The sequence below is a fragment of the Molossus molossus genome, unplaced genomic scaffold (assembly GCF_014108415.1).
Source record: "Molossus molossus isolate mMolMol1 unplaced genomic scaffold, mMolMol1.p scaffold_m16_p_4, whole genome shotgun sequence".
Lineage (NCBI taxonomy): Eukaryota > Metazoa > Chordata > Mammalia > Chiroptera > Molossidae > Molossus > Molossus molossus.
Genome location: NW_023425377.1, coordinates 70,009,209 through 70,033,641, shown reverse-complemented (window position 1 = coordinate 70,033,641; position 24,433 = coordinate 70,009,209). Strand labels below are relative to the sequence as shown.

Sequence of the window (24,433 nt, the reverse complement as noted above, 5' to 3'; positions counted from 1 at the left end):
ACTCGTGCCCCTTTCTTCCCCATCTGAAACCCTGTGCTCAGTGGCCTTTATGCTCTGAGGAAAGGTTCCCAGAAGAGTGCTGGGGGTGTGGCAAAACAAACATGCAGCCCCTGGGCTGGTGCTGAACCCTGACAATGGGAAAGGTGCTGCCCCGCGTCTGGGCCCTGAATGGTATGATATGAGCTCAGCGGCTGATCCCGACTGACAGTAAGAGGTGAGAGAGCAGGAGGCAGGTGTCACTGTGGACAGGCCTTGTGGGTTGGCATTCAATAATTAACATCGTGTTAATAACCAGCTTTGGTCCAATTAGCCAAAGATGTTAGCTGAGTGACATAAGATACTCTCCACCTTGAGAGAAGCAATCTTACTTTCTAAAGTCAAGATGAGATGGTAGAAACTACAAGTGATTTTATGTTTGGCACAGGGTGTTTCTTTGGTATTTTGATTTACACTAAATATTAGACACTAAACAGAAAATGGCCAACGTGAGCCTCCTGGAGAATTCTGGCATGTTCAGTCTCACAGACCACAGTGCTGGGTGGAAGAGGCACACTGAACATGGTTGATTCTGAATCTGGTAGGTAGTGGGGAGATGGCAGATGGAAGGATTTACATAGTTAGGGAACTGGGAGGAGATCAATGATTCACTCCTGGATGGAGGGAGGGGTCAAAGGTTGGAGAGACTGGACATAGAAGTAACTCAGGAGGGCCAGTGGAGTGTCTCAATGGAGCCTCAGGGACCCACACAAAGCCCACTGCACCCCCTCAATGCTCCCTTAACAGGAGGAGCAGTGGGCCCTTCCCAGAGAAATAACATGGAGGGAGAACAATCATCAATTGTCCTTCTGCCAGTGTCCTTAACCTTAAAGGTGGGCAGAGAGGATTCCCAGGCAGTGTGCTTCCCTCACCCCGTTCCCCAGCGTGGAAGAGCAGCCAGGGTGTTCTGAATGCTTGGAGAGGAGGGCAGTAGGTCTCCCTCTCTCTCCCGTGGGCACACAGAGAAGAAGAATCACACTCAGGTTCCATTAGAAACACTTGGCACACACCCCTCTCCCCCTGACCCCAGCCCCTACAGCCCCCCTCTCCTGCATGCCACTAGAGGCTGCTTTGGGCCCTGGACACGCCCCTCAGGTGCGCCAGACAAAAGGGAACTGTCCCCCTTTTGTTAAGAGAGTGGAGGTTCCTGTTGGAAGATTACCTGTCCCAGACCCACACTCCTTCTCTTCTCTCCTCCTGCAGCCCCCTTCCCCCCTACTCAGAACTCAGACTCTCAGTACCCTGACCAGAGCCAAGACAAAAAAAAAACCTTCAGATGATTCGAGGTTTCTCAAGGGTTCAGGGGATGGAGGGAGCAAGCGGATAGCCAGGCCTTGATGGAGGAGAGGGGAAGGAGAAATGGAGTGAGAGAAAACCACCAAAAACCGAGGGGAAAGGAAGCCAGTGATGCTGGTGAGAGTAGTGAGCAAAAAAGAAAATTAAAGATGGCAAAGGAAAAATATAAAGAAAAAGCAGGGAAACTGGGGGGGTATTTTCCCCATTTAAAAGAAAAAGCGAGAAGCCAGAGATAAGACGTTAAAAATTCACATGGGCGTTCGTTTGCGGAAAGCAATTTTTCTGCCTTTGTAAGAGAAAGGCCTCTCTTGTTATTGACAAGCATATAGAATTTGATTTTTAAAAAAGAAACAGCAACCGTTTTCACTGAAACATGTCTAAAATACCCACACTGGTTTCAGCCATCACTAGGAAAAATGTGCCCCCCAAAGGAAAGGACTGAGCAGGCCACCGAAAAAGAGGACTAAGGAGAGGGAGAAAGACAGAGAAGGAAACCAAGCCTAGAGAGGAAAAGCAAAGCTGGGCCCAAAACTTCAAAGAGAGAGAAGGAAGAAGTGGAGCGAGCGAGCGAGCGAGCGAGCGAGCGAGTGAGCGAGGAGGAAAGACAAGAGCTCTGGGACAAGGGAAAAAAAAAAACTAGCTGAGGAAAATGACTGCTTCTGTCTCAAGAAAGTGAAACATGTGGTTTTCCAAAACTCCACAAAACAAATGAGGCCTTATGGATTATTTAAGGGAAAACAGAAAACTACACCCAGAACCTCACTCACATATACAATATTCGAAAGTCTTAGAGGAAACAAAATAATTTTTCCAGTCTGAGACAGGCTCCTTCACCGGCCCATAGCCGCTGCTGATAATGAGACATCTAGAAGCACAAGAAGTTATGTCTTTAAATACAGGACCACTGCTTGGAGGTCTCTTTATCTTTAAAAAAAAATTCCTATTTATCCACATCCTGATTGCTTTAAGTCCTAGATTTATTTTTTTAGACCCTGGACACATGCTAATTATATATATATCCATGCTAATTTGGATAACTATATACAGTTGGTGCAAATAACTGACAAAGCCTACATAGAAATTGCCAGATATTTCAGTATCCATTTTACTACCGCGTATCGGCAGCCTGGGTGAAAAAAGGACGCAGGAAATTTTAAAAGGCCACAAATAGAGCCCCGATTAGCCTGCCCAATTCCTGGCATTTTATAATTCAGCTGTGGCCCCGAACCAAACAAGCTGACTTAGACTTCGTATCTCTGAGATCTCTCATCTTGTTCCACAGCAGAAGGGACACAAGAAGGCAGTGGCCAGACTCTGGAGCAGAGATGGAGCGAGAAACCGTAGGCAGAAAAAGGAAGGGGCCAGTATTGCTGGTCCTGGAGGTGGGTGGGGCCTCCCCTCTCTAGGGGGCAGGCTGGAAGGGGCTCCTCAGCCACAGTAAAATCATCCACGAGTCTAGAAAAGCCAGGCATGGAAACCAGAAATGCACACTACGAGGAGGCTCGGAAAATTTGGACAAAGCGGGTTTTTGGCTGCCTTGGACCTGTTTTTCTCTGCTCAGGAAAGGCAGCCCCAGCACGGTTTTTTCAGAGTCCTCACGCCGGCTGAATGGCTTTGCCCCACACCCCCGTGCTGGGTCTAAGACAGGGGCTGCCTCAGAACCAGGCTGCACACTCCTCTCCTATAAAACCGGCCCCCCCTTTTCCCTTCCTTTTCTCCTCCTGACTACAAACCGGGAGCGGTGGTCTGGGATCTGGCCAACAGGCAGCCTCGTTCTGGCTCTAAACACTACACTACTCCAGGCACATCTCCCCTCACCCTCCTGGCACCGAATGAAATAGGGTAGGAACAGGGGGACTGGGGGAGACAATCTATTCTCTCTAGTGCAACTGGAAATTGTTTACTTTCATCCTCTACAGGGAATAGGAAACAAAAACCCTAGTCTTTAATTCATTATTTAGCTTGAAACTTCCTTGTGTCACCAAATAGAAGTAAAAGCTGGGAAGGCCAGAGCCCTCTCCTGGGGGCGGGGGGGGGGGGGGGGGGGACGGTAGCTACACGGGGATGGGAACCTCCACAGAGCTAAGAACACACAAGACAGATGACAGCCAAGGGCTGCCAGGGGCAAGGGCAGTGCAGAGCCTGAGCCTCACCCACATCTTCAGCCTGGAAAGACAGTCCACGGTGGCCAAGGGCTGAGAAAGAAGCAAGAACCCCACAGTCTAGCTTCACAAGTTTCTCTGAAGAAAACTAAAAAACTGACCAAAGGCCCAGGAAGGGGAGACCAGCACATGAAGATGAGGTCTGTGGCCAGCACACTGTGTAAATATCTGCAGGGCAAGAAAGAAGGCCAGAGCAAAAGGCAAAATGTTGAAAAATCCCAGGACCAACTGCCGACCTCAGAAAAGGCTTGGGGGTTATCCTAGGAAGGTGTTCGGCTCCCTCCCCCCACTAAAGTCCTGCATCTCTGAGATTCCTCCTGCGACCTTCCTAGGCCCTTGCCAGAGCTCCGCCAGGATCTGCTATGACACCCCTTTGCTTTGCTGGGTCTATTCCCCATGCCACAGGAGAGAAGGCCTGGGTGAGAAAGGAGTTTCTCTTGGCCCCCGTGCCATCTCCTGGTCTGCACTCCGGTGCTCTTGGCCCAGAGAGAGGCTCTTTCCTGCAGTCGCTTCAGCGATAAGCAGTGCCTGGAGCCCAGGGTACAGAGCCGGGTTTTCACAGCTCCAGGGTTCAGGGGAGCTGGGCGGGCTCTGTCTGAGTAAATGGCTTCCCCAAAATGTACAATTTTAAAAGTTGGAAGGAAGATATTTTTCAATCCCTCAAAATGTATTGCTCCCACAACTATTTTTTATTATCAGGATCACTGCCAAGGAAACCGGAGAATCCTCATTCCCCTGGTGTCTAGCCCCTGTGGAAGCTGGCACCAGGGTGCTCAGGACGGTGCCTACCTCTCTGCCACAATCCGTTGCTCCCGGCTCCCTTCCTTTCTCTCCCTCTCTCCCCCTCTATGTCCTCCAGCTCCAACACAAACTGTTTGCACGGGAAGTCTCCCTCTATGACCCGATTCAGCACACACAAGAGAAAACTGTGGGCGACAGACCCAACGTCCTAACGAACTTGAGTTAATTAATGCTAAGGAAGAAAAGAGGCGCCCTCGCTCTGTTGAATCACGGTTCACTAGCCCTTTCAGTTTGCTGTGGGTGGAGGAAAAAAAAAGAGGCTTTTTGGTTCAAATATTTTTGGGGGGCGAAGGGAAAACAAAAACACCGCAGAAGGGCCGCGGAGGGCGAAGCTGTCAGTACCTGCGGGAGGAGCAGAGGCAAGGGTAGCAGCAGCAAGCGTCCTCCCCCAGCTTCTGGCCTGAACTGCTGTGTTGGGAAGGCCAAGAAAGGGGAAAGAAAAAGGAGGGGATCATCAATTGATTTCAGGCCTGTTCAAATAAATTGCTACAAAAATTATAGTCAGACTATAAGATACATATATATACATTTAAAGCCCAAACGCAACAACTCGATTTGAGCAGAGCCGTGAAAATGTTTTAACAGTGCAGAAAACCGAGGTATGGATGGCATGCATACAAAAAATTTAAGTGTGCAGAAAAAAAGAAGAGGTGGTAATGGGAGGGGACAGGAGAACAGCTGCAATTTTGCTTTCCAGATGTTGACAGCAAAATGTAATTGGCAAGAAATTTCCTTCTTACCACTTTTTATCCTTTGGTCCTGAGATGTTAAAATCCTACAGCTAGACCTTAGTGTGCAGCCAGTCTCCAGGCACTCGGCACACGTGGACGGGTCAGGAAGCCTCGTGGGCCATACGCGTGCGAGCTTTATTATCAGCCCACTAATTTTTACAAGCCCTTCCACCATCCCTTGGCAGGGAGGCCTGAGCAAAGCAAGCTGGAGGACATTCTTATTCAAATTATTATTATTATTATTTTATAAAGCACAGCCTTTACTTTTGAGGCTGGGCTTTCCCCCTTTTTAAAAATGAACTTTTTAACTGAAGTGTGGCCCGTATAAGGAAGAGTGCACAGTTCTAAATCTGCCGCATGATGCATTTTCACAAAGTGAACACACCTGTGTAACCCCACCCAGGTTAAGAAAAAGAATATTTTCAGTATGCTGAGTGGGCCTTGAGTTTTTAAGCTAGAATTCTCACAATATGTATGGCTTACAAATAGCTCTTGCCTGCACCAGTAGTGTCAAATTTGAGCACCTAAGTACACACATGTGTTATAGAGCATGGTGCACTACTCATGTGACCACAAAAAGGAGTAGAAAAAAGAAGCCCCTGGCCTCCTCACTGCTGCAGAGGGGTTTCTCTGCCTCTCTCTGTGTCTGCCCAACTCTGATCCCATCAACAGGGGAACCAACCGTGCAGCAGGGTTGGCAGATTTGCAGGGCATGTGCAGGGGGAGGGACAAACAGGGACCACGGAACTGAAAACCAAAGGGCCACAAGTGATGGCAGAGGGGAGTGAGTGGGCACAACTGGGGGACTTCAGTATATGTGGGTCATGGGGGAAACAGAGCTCTGCAGAGTCAGGGGTTACCGAATAAGAACCCATCATGTCGGGCTGCCCTCAACCTGGTCCAGAAAAGCCTTGCATGGAGAGGAAGGCGAAGGCAGCAGCGAGAAGGGGACCAAGAGAGTGAGGGGGTCCTGGGGCCGGGTCTGCCAGGAGGAAGGGAGGCCCAGCCCTGTGGCATCTGCCTCCCCCTTCCCTGGCTCCAGCCCCAGCTAGCTCCCCCCTCACTTTCACTGGCACTAAATTTACTTTATAATTTTAAAATTAAAATTTTTAAAAAGCAGAAAAGAGAAAACACTTGAAGGCAAAATACCTCCCACAATATTTCTTGAGGGGGTGCTTATGTAAAAAGACAAATGCAAAAGATCACTAAAATGTCTAAGCACCGAATAACAAGGAAAATAAAAGAGAAACACATTTAATTAAAAACACCTGAAGCAAATAAATAAGTAACTCCCTTTGCAAGACCAAGGCACTGCACAACCACTGGCACAGTGGGCATTAGCCCCTACCTCCACTTCTTACCCACTTTTATTGTGCAGCTATGTCTTCCGAAAGCACTGTGGAAGCCCCACATCTGGGGGAAGGCCCAGGGCAGCCTTTTAGCCTCCCACCAGCCTATGTAACCCTGACAAAGAGCCCCTTTCTCTGTTTCCACATTTCTCCAAGTGGAGCCCACTGAAGGCTGAGGACCCTGCTTTCCTGCTCCAAATCTAGGCCCTTATGGGTGGGGTGGTGGCACTGTCCTGGGACTGGATGCCAGTTCCATCCCAAGTGGGTAGCTCTCTCCCCTGCCAAGGAGGGCTCTTGAGGACCGTGTTTTCTTTACCTATTGCATATGGAGCTGGGAAGAAAAACTGTTCGGCTTAATTTAAAATATGACATGAGATCTGAAACATTTGATTACTCGATCCTTTTGGAGGGACAAGGTGCAGAATAGGCTTGGAGACACCCCCTACAGGTTTGACTCTCCCATCAGCCCACCGCCTGGGAAACGTGCCCTCGTGCCCTTGGCTGGCACGGGGGTGCCAGAGCCCGTCTCCTTTCTTCCTTTCTTTCTTTTTTAAACCCCTCTAGCGCAAACTAGGCAGTGGGTCAGGGCCTAGAGCAGGGGAGGGAAGAAGGGAGGGTTGTCTCTGAAAGAGGGTAAAAAAAGAAAGCAAGGCTCCAACTCTCCCGGAGAAGAACGAACGGGCCGGCCGCCGCCACAAGTTTCCTGGCTTGTGCCAGTTTGGGGATTTGCGAATCAGACCGGAGCGGAGGGAAAGGCTGGTGAGAAAAAAGGCTTGCATTAAAACTAACCAGTTCTGCCTAAAAGCACGCTTTCCACTCTTAAATAAGACAATGCCGAAGGGAGAGGAGAGATGAGTTATTTCTCACTCTTTAATTATTCCAATGCTTAGCATTATTTTTTAAAACCACACACATTAACCAATGATATATTCTAACCCTTAACAAAGCTGGTATTTTCCTCTGATTACAGACTTTGCCGTGGCAAACCCGGGTTCCGACGAGCGGCAGCACAGAATCGCGCTCCTAAATGAGGCACAATTTTATTAAAATCATAATAATCCTTGCAATTCTATAGTGCCTTTTGGGCAGCAGAGACCCAGGTGCTCCAAGCCCTGCTTGACTGGGGAACCAGTGACCGAGAGCTCTGTAGAGAGGCAGGAAACGCTCACTAGCTCCAGAGTGCTACAGGCACGTATTTTTCTTTCTTTTTTTTTTTTAACAGCCTGTTTCCATCATTCAGCCTCCGTCTCACGCTTTTAAAAAAAAATAACAAAACTCCTTTAAATTTTTTTTTAACGTTTTAAAGAGTGAAAAGATGCCTCAAAATAAAAGGGAGGGAAGGAGCTAAGCGTGGTCTGGGAAGTTGGTGGGGTCAGGGAGTGGCTGCTGGGATGGGCTACCTCTGGGTCTAGGGTTCAGAGCGCGGGGCCAGCCGATACCCCAGGTCACCTCCTCCCACACAGCTGCAGCAGAGTGAGTCATCAGTACGTGAAAAAGGAAAAGGATCTAACACCATCAACTCGAATTTAAGTAATTCGGGTGATGAGAAGTCGGGTTTATGACTGGCTTCCGAAGAGACAGGCTGGGATGCCCCTTGGTGCTTTCTCTGAAAGTCCAGGGGCTCCTTAAGCTCCAGGGGAGGCTTGGGGGACATCAGCATTAGCGGGACACTAGCCTCCTCCTCCAACAGGTTAAGTCAGGCCCACTGGGTAAACACACATTCTTTTTCCATTTTTCAATCCTCTCCCCGGCCTGCCCGGGAATTGCTGCAAAATGGCTGGTAGCAATGGGTGGGGAGGCCTTAGCGCCTCCAAAAGAAGTCTGCCCTGAGAGGGAAGACCATGTTGACCAGAGGGGATCTGGGGGAAATTATTATTATTATTATTTTTTTAAGTTTCTTGGAAGCTGTGCAACTCCTGCGGCCTAAAGGCAGAGGAGAGGGAAAGGGAAAGCGCATTTTCTGCCACTTAGTCACATTTCTTCCCCATGCTCCATGGAGGCCAAACGCCCCCAAACCCAGCCAATCCTCAAGACAAACAAAAATCTCTGGTAAATTTCCCCGCCCTTATTCCCCCAAATGAGGCAGCTTGGGGATAAATGGAAAGGCTCCTTCTAGGCCTGAGATCTGGAGGCGGAGATGTGCACAATGCCGTGTGGAGGAGGGACCCTCTCCGGATTGAGGCCCCCAAGTCACCCTTGGATTCTGAGCTCATAAAACCCAAAGTCTCTCAAGCAGCCACAGAATTTACAGGATTCATCAATATAGATTTCATTTCCTCTCGCTCATTATCCTCTGTGGGATATCAGGGTGAACACAGGAGAAGGGAAACTGAGGCAAGGGTACCTGTGGGACTGGGGACTGAACTCGCCTAGAGTCCAACAAGCCCACCTCCATTTGAACCCCTTCCGGTGGCAGCCTTTGCTTCGGCAGAAGGCCAACACCCCACCGTGAGAAGCAGGCCAGCCCTCAATGCCTAGTGGAGTCACTTTTGGGGGTTGCTATGAGGGGTGAGGCCCCAGTACTGTGGGCAAAAGCTGCACCTGAGCAGTGTGGGGTCCAAAGTACACTACAGGAGACAACCCCTCCCCCAGAGTCTACAGAGCGACTTCATTCTTTGGTCCTCACTCCTGGATCAATGCCTAGAGCAGCTCGGCTTGAGTGAACCAACTGGGCACCAAAGGCACTTCCCACACCAGGGGCCTCAACACACCACTTCCCGCCTTCTTGCCTCTTCAAATGTGCACTCCAGACTTTTGCGTAGAGCTCAGTGGTTGATGATGGCACTTTAGGGCCCCAGAGCCCTGCCTTGGAGACTATGCTGTCCCTTCTCACGCTGTGGTACTCAGTGCAAGTGACTGTGACTGTGAGCACCCATGTTTTGCAGGGTGGAAAGTACACAGCTCTCCCTCTGCCAGAGACCAGGAGAGGTTTCCCCATGAACCTCACCCATCCACGTCCCCTCCAGGCGTGAGCCAATTGCAGGGGTCCAGGAAATGCCATGCTTTGATGGGGGTGGGGGCAGGAGGAGATACGTGGCGGGACACTGGGGAGGTGAAAGGAGCCCATAGGCAGCAGGCACCTGACAATGAGCACAGGCAGGGCATGGGCAGCACGCCTCTGCTGAGGTTTGCACAGGCACAGGACGTGATGCACAAGTGGACTGGAAAAGCTTCGGGGCCATTAAGGGGGCTGAGAAGGGAAGTGCAAAGACCATTTAATTTTTTTCAGCAAGGATGGGGCATCAAAGCGCTATGGTTGGGCAATGGTGCCGTCTAGGGAGTCCTGGGACACCCTCCCCACCTCTGCTCATCAAGTGCTTCTATTTTAAAATATCTCACACCCCTTCAAAACCCACCCACACTCAATCCTGAGGTCCATGGTGTGCACATGGAACCAGCCTCTACACCCTAGCACACCTGAGAGGGCTGGTAGCTTGCAGCCTGAGCTGCCAAGCTGGACTCAGAGGGGCAAATGAAAGTTTCACCCTAGAAGGGGGGGGCGGGCATTAAATAGTCTCTTTGTGGAGAGGAATTGTGGTCGTCACTCAGGATTAATTTAAGCAGCAACAGCAAACACACACCAAAAAGCAAGTCTCCCCGCCAGCACCCACCCCCGCTATTGTGTTTGGGGGAGTGCTGTGGGACTCCAAGGGTGGCTCAGCCTTTCAGGGAGGAGGGTCCTTGGCCTTTAAGAACTTGGAGCGTCCACAGTCGGAAGGGGGAAAGCTGCTCCCGCCTCACCCCAAGTCTCTGCTTAGTGAAATCGATTTTGCAGGTTTGGGAGAAAGCCGAGTAGGGGTGGTAAAAATCCAAGTACAGACGTGAAGCGGGAGTTGGGGGAGGTTCTTACATATAAATATATACATATATTAAGGTACAAATTTCCAATATAAATATAGCACATGCAGAGGCGCTACCGGGCAGCTCTGGGATGGCTCACCTGTGCCCAGGGGCATTTGGGAAGACTGGTGTTCTAAGAGAAACGGGGGCGGTGGGAATCAGGCCTCAGCTTCCCGGTCTCCTCCCCAAGAACCTGAATGTGGCTTTGGAGCCAGGTGCTCAGGGCGGCCTGGCAGGTGTGTGACTCACGTGAAACACACGCATGTGCAGGCTGGGGAGGTGCATGCCCACGTGGGCCTGGAGCCACGTGTGTAAGCACTGAAAGCTCCTTAGGGCTAACTAAGCCACCTGAGCCTGGGACCCCCAGGAGGGTATAGGGCAGCACCTGTGCTCTGAACTTGAAATGGGGAGGGAGCGCGCGCTGGCGTGTGTTCTGGACCCCATCTGATGTCTCGAAAGGGTGTGTTTATGGGTGTGTGTGCTCCCCATTGGGCTGTCAGGCCTGGGTGTGCATATGAACCGGGCGGTTCCTGTGATCCCTGTCTGGGGCACCAGCCAAGGGCATGCTCAAGACCCCTGTCCGAGCCCGCTGCTGTACCACAGCACGCTTATGTGCGTGCCGTGCCAGAGGGCCCCTTGGGGTGTCAGACATGGGCGTGCATGCGCGCGCGCGTGCCCGCCGCGCAGAACTGTGCGCATATGCTTATGCTTACGCTCGCCCTAGAAGTAGCCACGTGCGCAGAGGCCACCGTAGCGGCGGCTGGGCCGAGCCAGAGCCCGGATCTAGCCCCTGAGCGGGCCAGGGGGCAGGGCCTACAGCCCTGCGGATACCGTTGGAGCCGTGTTGGTTTTGGCCCTGGAAGCTCTAATGGGGAAGCCCCGAGGAGCAGGCGGGGGTGGAACAAAGAAGGAAAAAGTGAGGGGAGGCAGACAACAGAGGAGGAGAAGGAGGAGGAAGCGCCTTGGAATGCGGAGGGCCCTGGGGAGTAGGGGTGCAGGGCACCGAAGGCTCCAGGCTTGGGACCAAAGACTTGCCTGGGAGCCTGGGGCTGCCACTTCCCCCACCCTGTGGACTGGTACAGCGCTTTTAAAGACCCAGAAGTTTTCTGTTTTCGGGGACCCTGGCCCCAGCCACGGGGCTCCAACACACAGCCATTGTGGGCTACAAGGAACCAAGTAGCATTTGGGGTGGATGGCGTGGCTAAAATGTCCTCAGCCTTGGTTAGACAGTTTGAGGCCCCTTCCCACATTTCTTGACTGGGCTGCTTAGAACCTCAGTCTTTCCATCTGGGGAATGGGAAGGGAATTCCCATGAGAAGGGCCAGGAGAGGGAGCCTCAGGTGGATTGGAGTAGGTTAAAAACCAAGATGACCTGTTTTGAGTCTTGCTTGCCCCTGGGAGCCTGGCTAGTAATTCCTGCCACCCCACTTCTAGCCCCATGACCTTGGCACTGGACCTTGCGGCCTCTGTTCCCTCATGTGTAGAACAGATTACTCATACCTGCCTCATATTGGGATGGTTACAGGAGGTCCCGTGCACCAGCCTGCTGCCCTGGCACAATTGCTCTGGAGTTGGTAGCTGTTATTTTTATTGTGAGGAGTCTATGGCTGTGACAAGCTGTGACTCTTGGTGTGATCGTGTGAGGCTGGCTGTGTGTGCGACTGTGCGGCTGTGTGTGTGTGCGCGTGTGTGACAGGTTGTGTGTGAGACTGTGCATGGATGACAGATTGTGCCGGTGTGCAGCAGTGCCTGTGACAGGCTGTCACTGTATGACAGACTGCGGGTGGTGGGGTGTTGCAAGTACCGACTGAGTGGAGATAAGGCAGTGTGTGGGGTTGGGATGGGGGACCCCCACAAACCTACCTCAATGAAGGTCTGGCTGATAGTGAGACAAGGAGGTTCTTGGGGACTGAGGGGCAGTCCAGTGTCCCCTGGGGCCTTGGCCTTTCCATTGTGTTCAGTAGGACCCCATCTGCCGTAAACCTCAGGTGGTGACAGGTCAGAGGGACACTATAAGAGCCCTGCCTTCACCTGCTATGTCAGCTTAGGTGCCCATCCCCAGCTTCGTGCCTGGGTTTGTGGGATCCCAGGAGGGTCATCAGTGATCTCTGGGCATGATGGACCCCAGGCCTAGCTGGCTTTGGTGAGGGGCACATTCCCAGCGCTTGTTTCCCACACTTTTTCCTGAGCTCCAGGCCTGGGCAGGGCTAGTGAGACCAGAAAAAGGAGGGATCTGGGGAAAGCAAGAAAAGCCAGGAGAGAAATGGAGAGAGAGGGTGAGAAAACAAGACATTTCCATGAGTTCTCTGGAGAAGCCAGAGCTGCTTAGAGTCAGGGCCTCCAGTCAGGTGGATATGTGTCAGGTTTGTGAGGGCAGGACTGGCAGCCCACAGAACTGTTAGCCCTGCTTTGACAGGCCCCACACTCAGACACTGTGCAACTTCAAGGACTCACTCCGCAAGTCAGTCCTGGTGGAGGAATGAGAAAAACCAGGTATTCTCCTAATCCACCAATTTTCAACCAGTGTGCTACAAGAATTCTTAAAACATGTAATACCTTGCCCTGGCTGATTTTGCTCAGTGGTTAGAGCATCGCCCGCGGACCAGAGAGTTCCGGGTTCGGTTTCCGCTAAGGGCATATTCCTCGGTTTCAGTTTGTCCCCGGCCCCGGTTGGGGTCGTGTGGGTGGCAGCCACTCAGTGTGTGTCTCTCACATTGATGTTTCTCTCTCTCTCTCTTCTTCCTTCTCTCCTTCCCGCTCTATCTGAAAATAAATGCAAGAGCGTCCTGGGGTGAGGATTAAAAAAAAAAAAAAAGGCATGCAATACCTGACTATTTAGCAAGGGGCACTGACCTCTTTTTCCTTTAGATTGTCAAATATAAATGAAAACAGCCAATACCACAACAGCTGTCCAGTGTGAATGGATCAAAAGTATACCTTTTTATTTGTCAGATGGGCAAAAATATATTTTTGTGTGTGCTGCAGAATTTTAGTAATTTATTTGTGTGTGCCATGAGATGAAAAAGGTTGAAAATCGCTGTCCTAGTCAGTATGTGATTCCACTTTGCATGCCACTCAGGCCCACCACTTTCTTCTACAGTTGGAGAAACTGAGGCTAGAAGAGTTAGGGAACTCTTCTGAGTACCCATTCATGCCCAGAAGACCTAAGAATATAGGTCTCCAGGCTCTGAGAAACCTTACCAGCTGGAAAAATTCCAAGGCCCATGGGCCGGGGTTGGGGGGCAGCACCCTGTGAACCCCGCCCTCCCTTTCATGTGTCAGTATATGCATCGTGTGTGTGAGGGTGTGTGCTGTGGTCTACAGCTGTCGTGTGCCTGTTGTGCAAGCCACCGCATAATGCATGTGTCCCTCTGTTGGAGTAGGCCTTTGTGTGTCTGTGTCCATTCAGGGCCAGCTTGCCACTGAGAGGGTAAAGCGTCAAAGCACCCCCCCCCCCCGAAAGTGTGTCTTTGATACTTGCAGCCTCGGCAGGGAAAAGCAAGTTTCCACAGGGCCGTCTTGGGCTGAGGCCAGGCCGTCCTCAAATAACATTTGAAGTTACTTAGCAAACTTTGTTTAGTGCCGAGAGAGGCGCGGGCAGCAGGCTGGGGGTGGGGGGGCAGTAAACCGGTTCCTCCAAAGTCCCTTGGCCCTCTGGGGGCACAAGTGCCCAACATGGAGCTTGGTTTCCCACCCTAGCTCTTGGGAGGAGAGCAAGAATCTTGTGGTCTTGGAAGAAACTTGGGGGAGAAGGGGATGGGACATCCCACAGATGTAGCTTCCCTTTGGAAAGTCCAGCCACTGGGCTGCGGCAGAAATGCCCACCATGGTCTCCTGGTGGCCCAGAGGCTGACTTAGGCCCTGTGAGTCCATCAGAAATGGCGGGTTTGCATTTTATCTGCCGTCTTTTCTGCAGCCCCACTCTGCCAACCTCTAGGAGGTGGCATGAGCTGGCTTGGAGTATGTGTCCCCCCCCCAAACACATACACAAAAGTACCCAGAAGCCCTTGGTGCCCCCATGCATGGCCCTCAGACTCTCGGTCCCAGGCAGGAGAAAAGGCTGGAGAGCCAGCAATGGCAATGGTGGAAGATCTGAAAGTGAAATTGGCGCCTATGGGAGGGGGCAGGGAAGGAGATGCCAAAATGGTGAGCCATTACAGGGAAGAAGGAGAGAGAGGGAGAAAGTGAGCAGGAAGATGGGAGCCAGGCAGGCATCGTCGCCAAGCTCCAGGCTGCAAAGGGGCAGCGAAAAAAGCAGCCCTGGCCCTTCCAGGGAGCAGGCATGGGGGACAAGCCCCAGGTGGCACAGGACAGGCAGGGGCCGGGAAGCACCCAGCAATCCCCTGCCCCCACCCGAAGCTTCGAAATGGAGACTGGCAGCAGCAGCCGCTAGGCTCTGCCCGGGCATGGGGTGGGGGTGGCGGGCAGGCAGGGCGCCAAACCAAATGCCACCAGCCTGGGCATGGTGTTTGCCAGCCCACAGTGCCAACCCCACCAGCCCCAGTCCAGAGCCCTTATGCCTGGAGCTTTGGGGGTGGAGAAAGATGGGGTCCAGTGGGAATTGGGGTTCAGTAGATAAAGCCAGGTCTCCCCAAACCATGGGCAGGTCCCCAAGACCCTACAAAGATGGCGCTGCCTGGCACTGCCAGGGTGACGAACTTTGGTAAAAATAAACCAACCCGCCCCGGGGAAGCTAAATTGAGGGGCCCAGGTGGAAGTGCCACTCTGGGCCGCCAGCTGCCCCTGCCCTACCCCCAAGCTTAGAGTGGCAGCGTTGAGAATGCCCAGTGCCCATCAAGGCCTGGTTTCTGCACAGGAGAGGCCCCAGCCATCTTGTCCTCAATTCCTGGGCAGGCAGCATAGGTTTTATCTAAAGTATACACCTCCACATCGGCCCTTTGAGAGGGAAAAGGGCCTGCACTTGCGCTGTGGCAGAGCAATGTTGAGTTGAAAGTCAGCCTCACAGACCACCTCTGCTAAAACTGCAGCTAACTAGCACTTCAGCAGGTCCTTCCTATTCTCCTCTCCCCGTACATTGCTGTCTCCAGTACCAGACACTCTTGTTTAGTGGGTTCATTGTCTGCCTTCTCACCAGGGCTAACACTTTGGCTGATTTTGCTCCCTGATGAGCCCCCAGGGTCCAGAACAGAGCCTGGCACCCAGGAGGTGCTTGGTAAATATTTGCCAAAGGAACACACAGGCCCCTGGCTTCACCCCCCAGCACAGGGGCTCCAGCTTGGTGCCCAGCAAGGTGTGGGAGAGGGTGTTAGGCCCCGCTGGGGTGAGGGCAAGCCTGGCCAGTGGGGGTGCAGAGGGGATGGATGACCATCCACTCTCATTCTGAGCCATGGACAGAAGATCTGAAGGTCAGAGTGGTAAGGAGGGTTCAAGGGCTGACAGCTGGGGCAAGTTTCAAATGGGAGCATGGGAGTATATAGGACCACTCTGAAATTTGTTAAAGGCCATAAGCTGCAGTCTTTCCCATCTGTAGGAATTAAGATGGTGGTGATCAGAGAAAGGGCCCAGGCTCTACCTCCTAACCCTTGTCCCTGGCACTGGATGCTCTTCTGAGTCTGTAAAAGCAAGCACTTACTTTACAACAAGCATCGTTTTAAAGCACTTTCTGTAAACCAACTCTAATCCTTACCACGACTCTGTGAGAGGCCCAGAGAGGATGAGTGACTTGCCCAAGGTCACAGAGCTAGTGAAAGCCAGGTTTCAAACCCAGGAAGTTGGCTCAGAGGTCCCACTCTCTAAATAATGTGCAAATGTCCCAAATGTCAACAGTGCCGAAGTGAAGAAACCTTACCCTAATATACTGTCAGACACACACATGGTCACAGCCACCTGCCTCACATGGAAGGACTTGGGGGGATAAGCTGGGAAGGCTCTTAGCACAGGGTGACACCGTCAGCACACAGCACACTTTAGCCATCACTCTGATTTTTAGGATAAACGCTCATTTCGTTATTACGCTACGAAAGGCTTTCTCCCCATGGGATCCTGCCAGCTATCTTTCTTTGCTTTCTCCAGAATCAGAAATGAGAATCAGAGGCCAGAGGATTAGTGAGATAGTCCTGTGGAGGACAAGTCTCAGAAGTTAGCCTCACCTCCATCCCAGACTGTTTTGTTGGCTGCCAGAAGCAGGACAGTAAGTGGGGCCCTCGGCCACTGGGCCTACCACTGGCCCCACTGCTGAGCCAGAATGCCAGGAGTGTCCTGAGCAGGGGTGACATGTGGCCTCCCAGGCTTTGATAAACTAGCATAGGGATTCAGCGCTTCACATTCCATCAGAAGAAATTAGGGTGGTCGAATTTGCTGCTCAGAGACAGCCCCAGGGGGCCAGCAGGCTGAGGGGAGGTATGAGGAAGTCAGGTCTCATCTCTCAGGCACCATTTCCAAGCAAGGCCAGGTATGGCCCAGATGTGAGTGTGTGTGTGGGTATGACCCTCGTCCCTGTATGCTGGGGCAACACAGGACTGTACATGCCACACCATTTGTGCCTGAACCTGGGGAGGTGGGGAACTGCCTTTGTGACATCTGGGTCCAGGTGAGCAAGACTGTGTGAGACACTGTGTCAGCTGGCCTCCTATGTGTGCGTGTGTGAGATGAGTGTCAGGAGTTAGCTGCGCCTATGTGTGCGTTACTATTTGTCTCACAATATATTAGGGCTGATTTTCTCTACTTTGGCACTATTGACATTTGGGGCTGGATCATTCTCTGTAGTGGGGCATCCTGTGCACTGTAGGGTGTTGGGCAGCATCCTTGGCCTCCACCCACTAGGTGCCAGTGGGCAAACCCTCCTCCAAGTGTGACGATCAAAAATGTTTCCAGACACTACCACATGTGTGTGTCTCACTGAGTGTCTCAGAGTGTGTTATTGTGTGCATGTGTGCATGGGCTCCTGTGTGTCTGATGGTGGTAAGGGTGGATTGGCGCTCCTGTGTGTGTTTCTGGAGGTCTGATAGCATTATTGCATGCTCATGCCGTGTGCTTCTTACAGTGTCTTTGGGTCTGTGCACTCCTGTGTGTTTGGCAGTGGCAGTGAGTGTGTCTGTACTGTGCATCTCACGGCATGTTATTGTATAACCATGTGTGCCTGCAGGTCTGCGCCCACAAGTGTGCTCCTGTGCCGATGTGTTCAGGTGTGGCGGGTGTCTCTAGGTGCCTGCGTATGAAAACGAGCATCTTTGTGTGGGGACGCCTGTGTCTGTGTGTGCCTGTTTTAGGGAGGTGCGCTGTGCGAGGGTGCTGTGCCTGTGTGTGACAGCGTGGTTCTTTGTGCCGCATGTGCCAGTGAGAGAGTGTGACTTGGTATGAGATGGACCTGAAATAACCCCCGAGGTGATCTGACTGAAGCCCATATTTGGACGGACCCTCCTGGATGATCTGGCCCCTACCCCCAGCTCCTGCTGCCTCCTGAGGCCAAGGGGGTGGGGTGTGCCTCTGGGCTGCCCCTGCCTTGGCTCCCTCAATTTCTGGTGGGGACAGACCCCCGCCCTCTGCCCAATCTGTGCCTGTGCCAGGAAGGCTGGCACCAAACTGTCAGCCAAGGGGGAAGGGTCCTCGGTAGTGGTGGTGGCATTGCCCCCTGCCCACTGCTGGCCACCACCCCAGCTCCCTTCAGGGTGAAGCCCAGTGGGGGAAAAACTCCCCAGTGAAACCCTGGCTTCTGATTGGCTACAGAGCGCCGCAGTGCCCGCCACCCGCCTCCCCCTCCCCGGCTGGCGCAGCCACATTGGTAGTGGTGGCAAACGCAGCTCGGAGTTCTGGGCACAGCTGCGCCTCACAGAGGCCTGCCAACCCCACCAGAAGCCAGACACCCCAGCTCAATGGCCCCGACCCCTCCCCACCCGCCCACCCGCCTGCCCAGCCAGGCAGCACCGTCACCCTGGCTGCTGCACCCTCGGGCTGCCAGACCCAGTACCCCTGGGCCCCTTCACCCACCAGGCCTATGCCCCTTTGGCCAAGCCCACTCAGGGTGAGGGGCCAGGCCCCTGCATATGGTCACTCCCACCCTCAGAGGGGTTCTTCAGAAGGGGGAGGCAGCGAGAGGGGCAGAGAGAGGGGGAGCTAGCCCTTCTTCTTTTAGTGAACGCGCCCAGAGCTGGAGCCAAAAATCGAGGAGGAGAGATATTCAGACAGAGCCAAGACGCGTTTGGCAGGAGAGAGAGAGAGGGAGAGAGGGAGAGAGGGAGAGAGGGAGCGGGAGGAGGGGAGGAAAGAGGAAAGAGAGGGAGGGGAAAAGAAGGGGGGCCTCAGTTTCCAAATCCATGCTCTCAGAGCCTTAGAGGGACAACCTGGGGTGTGGGACCTAGGGCAGGCCTGACTCAGGGGGTGATGGGCTCAAGCCCACAGAGACAGCCTGACACCCCAACTGGCCAGGCCAGAACGTACACAGGCAGAAGCCAAGATCAATGCACACTGGGCAGACGGAGGCCTGTGGGTGGCCCAAACACACACCCGCACCTCACCACACAACGGGCTTCTGTCCATGACAGACCAGGGGCACGGGCAGGACCCATAGCAGGGCCACCACTGCTGCCCAACCTCATGGGAAGCTATGGAAAGGCCAGTATGCTCCCAGCCACTGGCCTGGCTGCCATAGTGGGTATTTCACACTATGCCGAGAGGCCGAGAGAGGTCAGGGAGAGGAACTCATGTGGTAAGACACACATCGATAGTCACAGGGACAAAGCCCAGGATGCACAATGCCACAGAGGCAATACTCATAGGCACACACATTGAAACGTATGCCATGCAGATCGACACAGACAGGTCAACATGCATGGTAAGGCACATGGATACACCCCTTCCCACCACGGTCAGACACCCAGAGGATATAATGAGTTGTACAGGGACACACCACAGTGACACAGTGACACAGTGACACAAAGACAACATCAGGCACCCGACACACACACTGATACACACCTGCCACCCAAATACACAGAGATGGAGATTGGGGTGACCCTCAGACAGGCCGCACCCAGTGATGGACACTCAGAGACCCAGGGACACTTGAAAAGGACGCAGCCACATGGCTGTCCACGAGAAAATGGTGGCTCTGAGACCCAAGATGCTGATGAACACTCAGATTTGAGAGAACTCAGGCAGCCACTCACAACCAGTCCCCTGGCCCCTTCATCTCCACATCCAGAGCTTTGGGGGTAGGAAAGCAAAGACACCCCGCTTCCCCCACCCAGCTGGAGCCCTATGCTCAGCACTGTGTTGGAGGGAAGCACAGACATCCCAGACTCCTGTCCTCTCTTGGTCCAGCTAGAGGAAAGTACAAGACCCCAGATTCTTTGCACTTTAAGAGCAGAGGACAGGGGTCAAGCAGATTAAAGACTGGGCTCCCAGTGGGTTGGATGTGAAGGCCAGCGGCCAGACACTGAACACCAGGGGGATTTTGCCGCAGTCACAGCTGCACACACCCACTGAACCCTGACAAGTACTCACACAGGATCCCACACATGCATCCTGTCCCCATGGTGTACCCAGGTGATAATGCCGAAGTGTAGATGCAGAAACAACTCTGGAGCCATGCAGATGTCCCGGAGGCCATCACCAGAAGCCACCCTCATCTCCGGGCTCTTTGCCTCATTCATATTTGTGTGCATACACACTCCTGCACAAGGCCCCAGAAACCAGATGCAAAGCAAGCCTGATCACAATCAGGGTCAAGATTAGGGAAAGAGTGAAGGCAACTAGAGACCCCAAGAAAGGCATCTGGTCCTCAGAGGCCTTGTCTCTTCCCTCCTGACCCCTACTCCCAATCGTCCCTGCTTTGGACCCTTGCTGTCCTCTGCTTGGCATACAGGACCCCACCTAAGAGAAAATTGCTAGGCCCTGAGCTGCCTCCCTCTTTCCAAACTCTTCTCTTGCTTCCTCCTCCAGGTAGTTCACTTGGATTTCTGTTTGGAAGGTGTTCAACCCTGCCTTCCACCCTACTGAAGCAGACTTCATTTAGTTTGGAAGGCGGGGGGTGGTCTAATGATGGTAACCAAATGACCACAAGTCATTCTGTTCCTTGAGCATATGCTATGTGCCTGAGCTTAATCACAGACTGAAAAGTAGGCACTGTTAATTGCCCAGTTTACAGGAAAATCCTGTGCTTCAGATCACAGGATTAGAAGATACAAAGCTGGAACTCAAACCCTGTGCTGTCATGGTAAAACCCAGCTCTCAACCTTTGCTCCCACATCTTCCATCTGGGAGCCCTTGAGGCCACACAAGACATTCCTAGCTGGGCCAGGACCCCTGGCTTCCAGCAGAAACCTCAACTCTGAGCTCGGCCCAGCCTCATAACATCACTTGGAGTCCAATCCAGGCGCAAGAGTGGCCTACTCCATCCCAGTTCATGCTACACACTCCTCCCACCCCAGCCATGGGCATGAAGCAGGCAGGGCCAGAGCCACAGAGAAAATGTGCATAAAAAGGAGGCTCCACGTGGGCGCAGCACAGGGAGCAACAGCTTCACAGGAACAGAGGTGGCCACAGTGACCCAGGGAAAGAGCTAAAGAGGCACATCAGGGAGACCCCAGACCATCCCCCTCTCCCCTGGAATGATGGTGTATGTGCCTTCATAGAAACAAGGGTACAGCCAGCTGGTGTGGCTCAGTGGATTGAATGTCGTCCCATAGACTGAGTGGTCCTGATTTGATTCCCAGTCAGGGCACATGCCAGGGTTGCGGGCTTAATCCCTGGTGGGGGGGCGTGCAGGAGGCAGCTGATCAATGTTTCTCTCTCACATCCATGCTTCTATCTCTCTCTCCCTTCCTCTTTCTCTAATAAGTCAATAAAAACAGACAAGGGTACAAAAACATTCTGTTGCTCCTGTGGCCATGTGGCAGGGAATGTCAGCAAGTGTGCAAGTCTGAGGGTATGTGCATGTCTATGTACACACTTGGGTGAGCCAACAGCATTGTGGAAAGGTATACATCTATCTATCCATCCGTCCTTGAGTCTGTGTGAGCAAGTGTGGGGGTGAACACACACTTGAGTCAGCCTATATCTGAATGTGACTGGGAGGTACTGTTGTGGGTCCGTGAGCTGATACCGACACACACATTCCATTTTGAGGGATATGTGTGTTGGGTGGGGAAGGAACACAGGTCCATCATCTCCTGTGTCCACAGGTTTGCCAATGACCATATGTCTGGACATCAATGTAAGCATGTCATTTATATCCCCATCTTGGCGGTGGCGGCGGCAGTGTATATGTGTCTACGTTCTGGTGTATGTACCAGTTTATTTGGACGGGGAGTCCCATCCATCTGCCCTCCTCCACTAAGAACTCAGGTCACGGCTGTAGTGGGCTCAAGCAGCTCCAGCAAGCACCCAGCCCAGCCGCCCTAGATTTCAATGCTTTTTCCAGAAGGAGATCCCCCCTCTCCAACCCTTCCCCTCGCCCACAGTGCCTTTCCCCGCCAGGGCCCCGCTGCTCCAAGCTCGTTCCTGCTCAATCATTTATTGACTTTAAAATCGAAGCCAATTCTGGTTTGAAAAAAGAAAAGAGAGAGGGAGAGGGAGAGAGGGAGAGAGATGGAGAGAGAGAGAGAGAGAGAGAGAGAGAGAGAGAGAGAGAGAGAGAAAGATGGAGGCCAAAGAGGAACAGACAGAGTCCAAGATGTGTGGAGGAGGGGGGAGCAGAGATGGGGCCAGAATCAGAGACAGACAGGGAGAGACAGGAACAGTCAAAGATATAGAAGGACAGAGACAGAGAGGGAGGGAGGCGGAGGGGAGAGAGAGAGACTGGCAGGGTAATCTATGGAAGGAGAAAATTTTGTAAAAACAGAGACTCTGGATCCAAGAGATGTAGCTTTTGAGAAGGGAAGACTCTGCTGACCCATGGACAGCAGCCACCCACCCAGACTGTGACCACTGTGCCCCCCAACCATCCTGGCACACTCACAGCCTGGGCCTGTGATGGAGCTGAGCCCTTGCTCCCTCCTGGACTGCCACAGAGTCAAGCCCTGGTGATCACCCTGAGCCTGGGGGCCACCCAGCCCCTTCCTAGTCTTGTCAGTGGATTGGCTGGCATTTTCTTTCCCAGGGTACTGTGAAATCTGAGGGCCCAGAATCTCACCCAGGCCTCAGGGGGCAGGCCAGGGAGTTGAGCTGGCAGCAGGTGGGCAAGGGGCTGCTCAGGTGTGGGGTCTTGGTCCCACTAGGCCCTAAACACCAGCTACGAAGGCCACCCAAGCATAACTCCAAAGGCAGCCACAGCTCAGACCCAGCTAGGTGGGCAGGATCCTCTTGTGGAAGCCCAAGATGAGATGACTGACAAGTCAGAGGCACAGATGGGGAGGTCCCCATGCTGCTGCAGAGGTCAGAGTGCTGCTCACACCTGCACTCACACTGTGATACACATATATGAACATGCACCTCACTAATACGTAATCATGCCTGTACAGGGAAACCTGCTCCCTGGGCCGCCCCACCACGTCCATGCCACACAGACCTGCCCGTGGCCAACCCACAGGAGCCACACACAGACCCCAAGATCGACACCAACACACACATACACACTTGCATCTGTTGACACAAGAGAGTGGGGTGGCCACAGCTGACACTCATCCCAGACATACTCTCTTGCCCCTTGCCACACATCAGGACCACATAGCATCTATATTCACGTGGACTCCCACTCCCAGCTGTGGGCACCCTTGGCACATGGCCGACAAGGCTCAGACTGGCAGAGGAGACAATCAGGACCCCAGGCCTGGTCTGTAGATACCCCACATATACAAGTCCTGCTGGTAGGCACCGCTGGCCACCCCCAGGTGTCCCCTCTTCCGAGTCTGTATTGCCAGCCTAGGCTTGGCTCTGCAGGCAGCGCTGCCAAGACGCTGTGGAACTCTGGTCAGCTCCTGTGCCCTCTCCGAGCCTGGGGCCACCGCCCGGGTAGGGTGGGGTAGAAGGGCAGGCATCCCCGGAGCCTTTGCCTCCGCCAAGCGCCTCTTAGGGAACTTCGCTGGAGGCGGGACCTGCTCTGCGGCGCGCCAAGGTCGGCGCTGTTTTGCTCGCAGTTGGCCCGACGGCGTGGTTGCCACTGTCCGCGGTGTCCACGGCTGCCTCCCGCCCTCCCGCCTCTGGGTGGCGGGACGGTATTCCCTCGGCCCGCCTGGTCCACCGCGCGGCAGCCCGGGAAGCGGGGACCGAAAAGTTTGCGCCGAAGTTTTGGAGGGGGGCCCGCGGCGTCGTCGTCCAGGGTCGGTGAAAAGGCGCGGCCCCGGCTGGCAACAGGCCCATCCCTCCTTCCCCTCCTCTTCCCTCCCCTGCCCCTCCGAAATTTGGGAGCCCCGCCATTTTCTTAGCCCCGCTCCCATGTGAGGCCTGAACAAAGACTTTGGGGAGACGCTCGGCCGGCCCTGGGCACCCTGGCCGCACACAGGGGCCGCTGCCACGCATGCCGGCCGCTGCCACCCTCGGAAACGCTGCGCCTGCCCCTGGGAGCAATTCCGGACTGTCCCGCTCTGCGTCCTCAGGGCCACCCTCTGCCACTCTTTCACCCCCGCAAACACTGCCAGAGGCCATGCTGTTCGGGTGCAGCCACAGTGGCCCACAGGTCGGCGGGAGTCCCATTGCCCACTGCACCCCAGCCGAGCGCGCGCGCACGCACTCACACATTCACACGCACTCCCACTCCGGGGCAGCGCCACGCACGATGCCAGCCACCCCCGGAGACCCCGATAGGGGACTGCCGGTGGCCAGAGTCGTGCGATCACAGTGTGGCCCGCACGCGTGCCCGCACTCCCCACAGCACGACCTGCACACCCCGGCGCCTGCGGACTCACTCCCCCGGCCGCCGCGCACCCCCTCCGCCCGCCTGCCCTGCCTGCGCCGCCAGCCGGCCTCCTGCGCCCGCTTCCCTCCCCGGTCGCGCGGGGCGGCGGCCGGTACCTGGGTGAGGCAGTACGGGGAGTACATAGCTGGGCACCCGGGCGAGAGCGCGACGGCCGGCCGCGGCGAGGGGAGGCCCGGCAGGCGGCGGCCGCGCTCGGGCTCCGGCTCGGCTCCTCCGGCCTCCGCCGCGCGGCGCCCGCCCGACCCACGGCCCCGCGCTCGCCGCTCGCAGGCTCGGCCCCGCCGGCTCCGGGGCCGCCGCCGCTGCCGCGCTCGCCGCTGCCTCTCGCGTCCGCCGCCGCCGCCGCCGCCGCCGCCGCCGCCGCGGCGCGTCTACTCCATGCCGCCGCCGCTCGGCCGGTCACCC

At 54.1% G+C, this 24,433-nt stretch overlaps 1 protein-coding gene across 4 annotated transcripts in view; it reads right to left on the bottom strand.

The window, feature by feature from the left end:
* NFIX (nuclear factor I X) overlaps nt 1-24,148 on the bottom strand; it is a 96,043-nt gene extending 71,895 nt beyond the window's left edge. Inside the window, exon 1 of one of the 4 annotated variants that reach the window (XM_036239721.1) lies at nt 24,124-24,148. The gene's annotated coding sequence lies outside the window, so the exon portion shown is untranslated. Of the gene's footprint in view, nt 1-4,637; nt 4,704-24,123 lie in introns of those variants that run through there. The other 3 variants (XM_036239719.1, XM_036239715.1, XM_036239720.1) reach the window with 3 other exon arrangements.
* Between the last annotated feature and the right edge of the window lie 285 nt (nt 24,149-24,433).